Below are 2,500 nucleotides of genomic sequence, written 5' to 3'. Positions count from 1 at the left end.
CGGCAGTGCGTGGGAGGGTCGGCGGGGCTTGCTCCCCCGGTGCCCGCGGGAGGAAGCGGCGGGTGGAGACGCGAGCGAGATCGCATTCCGGGTTGGGACGGGTCCCACGGGTCCCCACTCCTAAGCTGTGGGGGGCGGACCCGGGGCGGGCTGCGGCGGAGCAGCCCGTCTAGCAGAGGCGGTGCGGACAGGCGTTCCGGGACGGCGCGCGGGGCGGGCGCCGCGCCGCGGCGGACCCCAAGCGGGGGCGTCGCGCGAGGCCACGCGAGGCGACGTGTCGTGCCCGAGCGGGCGGCCCAAACCACGGCTCTCCTCCCGGGCGCAGCTGCCACCCGGCGCCGGGTTACTGAGGGAAACCCCGGGCCCCGGGAGGAGGACGAGGTCGTGGCGGTGGGTGTCGGGCGCACCCCGCGGGTGGACGCTCCGCCGAGGGGCGCTGGAGCCGGCTGGCGGGTGCCGGGTTCCCCTCCGCGCCCCGCCTCGTCGCTGCCGCTGAGGCTGCCGCCGTCGCCGCGAGGCGGCGGTGGCCCGGCGGCGGGCGGCGGCGGGGGAGGCACCCCCGCGGGGATTTCAGGTCGTTTCCCTCACCCCAGGGCCAGGTACCTAGCGTCCGCGCTTCTCCTGCCTCCCCTCGGTGACCCACCCGTGTGGTCCCGTGTGCCAGCGTGCTCCTCCCGGGCGCTGCGCTGCGCGTGCCGCACCGGCCGTGCCCTGCCGGCCTTCCACGCTTCCTCCTCCCCTCCCTTCCCCCCCCCCCCACACCGCTCCAGCCGCCCCACGCCGTGCCGTGTGGGGGCCGCGCTGCGAGTCGGCCGGGCCGGGGGCGGCGGGGGGCGGCGGGGGGGGGGGGCGCGCTGGGAGGAAGGAGGAGGGCCTCCGGCCACCGCGGCCGCCGGTAGCGGCCCCCCCGGGTAGGGATGGCCATGGGCCCCGGGCTCCGGGCCCGAGGGTTCTCGGTCGGAGAGCCGGGCGGGGGTTTAAAGACTCGGGCGGCCCGATGCGACCCGGGGGGCAGCCGGGCGTGCTGCCGGAGGGGCCGGGGGGTCGGCGCGCGCGGGCGCCGCACCCCCCCATGCCCGCCGGCGCGGCCCGTGCATGCCCCGCGGGCAGCCGGGACGGAGAGGGGTACCCTGCCCCCTCTCTCCGCGGTCTGGTCTCGGCGGAGAGACGCCGCGCGGTCGGCTTGCGCCGGCCTGCCTCGAACGCGCGACCCCGGCGCGAGCGCGTGCTCGCCGCCGGGACGGCGAGCCCCCACCGCGGGTGGTGCGGACGCCGAGCCCCAGCGCATCCCTTCTCCTCCCTGGCCGGTGCTCTCAGTCTCCCGCCGTGGCCGTCGGCGGCACCCTTCCTTCCCTCCCCCCCCGCCCTGCCCCGGCACTCCGCCATCCGGCGCGCCTGCCTCGCTCTGCCCGACCCGGCTTCGCTGGGCGGCAGGCGGGCGGCGGGCGGGCGGGCGGGGGCGGCCCCTCCCGGTCTCCGCGTGGAGGCGGGGAGAGCGGGCGCCGTTCCCCGTCCGTCCCGCCTCGCCCGTCTGCCTGCCGCCAGGCGTCTGCCCGCGGAAGGGACGGGCGAGTGCGTGGCGTCGCTCGGGAGGCTGCGTGTGTGCAGGCGGGTGTTGGGTGCCGTCTCCGGGGCGGCGGAGCTGGAGGCCGGTGAGGCGAGCGAAGGAGCTCGGAAGCGTGCGGCTGGCGGGTCGCGGGCGCGCGGGCAGCGGGTGGCGCCGCTCCCAGCGGCGGCCGGGCTCCGACGCCGGGGCTCCGCGGGGACCCACACCCCGGTCCCTGAGGCAGGTGGCGCGGCTGGCGCGCCGCTCCCTGCTGGGCCAGGCCGAGCCGGGCGCCTGGGCCGGACTCGAAGCGAGAAAGGGGTTGTCCCAGGTCGGGAGCGAGGGCTCCCCGCCCCTCTCGTTCGGGTCTGTTCTCCCCCCCCCCCCCCTTTTTTTTTCCCTCTGTGCTTGTACGGTCAGTGAGGCGTGCCCTCTCTCTCCGCTGTCCCTTGCTCAGCAGCCGGCGTCGGCGTGAGGAGGGAGGCAGAGCGGATGGGGGCCCTCAGGGGGCTGCGAAAGCTGCCCGGTCCCCCCGCGCGCGCGGTGGGGACCGAAACCGAGACAACTCTTAGCGGTGGATCACTCGGCTCGTGCGTCGATGAAGAACGCAGCTAGCTGCGAGAATTAATGTGAATTGCAGGACACATTGATCATCGACACTTCGAACGCACTTGCGGCCCCGGGTTCCTCCCGGGGCTACGCCTGTCTGAGCGTCGCTTGACGGTCAATCGTCACCCCCATTGCCGCGTTGGCGCAGCGGTGTGCCGCCCCTCGGGGGGGGGCCGGGGGGGGCGGCGGCGGCGGCGAGTCGGTGGGGGGGCGGCGGCGGCGGTGAGTCGGCGGCGGCGGCGGAGCCGGGACCACCGGTGCGTGCACCGGTGGCCCCGGTCTTCCGGCTGGCCTGCCTGCCCGGCTCCGGCCGACCGTCCGCCTCCACCGTCCGCGGCCGGCGTG

The 2,500-nt window shown here is 77.7% G+C and overlaps 1 non-coding gene across 1 annotated transcript; it reads left to right on the top strand.

Moving 5' to 3' along the window:
• Positions 1-2,109: 2,109 nt before the first annotated feature.
• Positions 2,110-2,262, top strand: LOC138063295 (5.8S ribosomal RNA). Its single transcript, XR_011136892.1, has one exon. It is a non-coding gene; the product is annotated as a 5.8S ribosomal RNA (ribosomal RNA).
• The last annotated feature ends 238 nt before the right edge of the window (positions 2,263-2,500 follow it).

The sequence above is a fragment of the Struthio camelus genome, chromosome 31 (assembly GCF_040807025.1).
Source record: "Struthio camelus isolate bStrCam1 chromosome 31, bStrCam1.hap1, whole genome shotgun sequence".
Taxonomy (NCBI): domain Eukaryota; kingdom Metazoa; phylum Chordata; class Aves; order Struthioniformes; family Struthionidae; genus Struthio; species Struthio camelus.
This window is presented reverse-complemented; position numbering and strand designations above follow the sequence as displayed.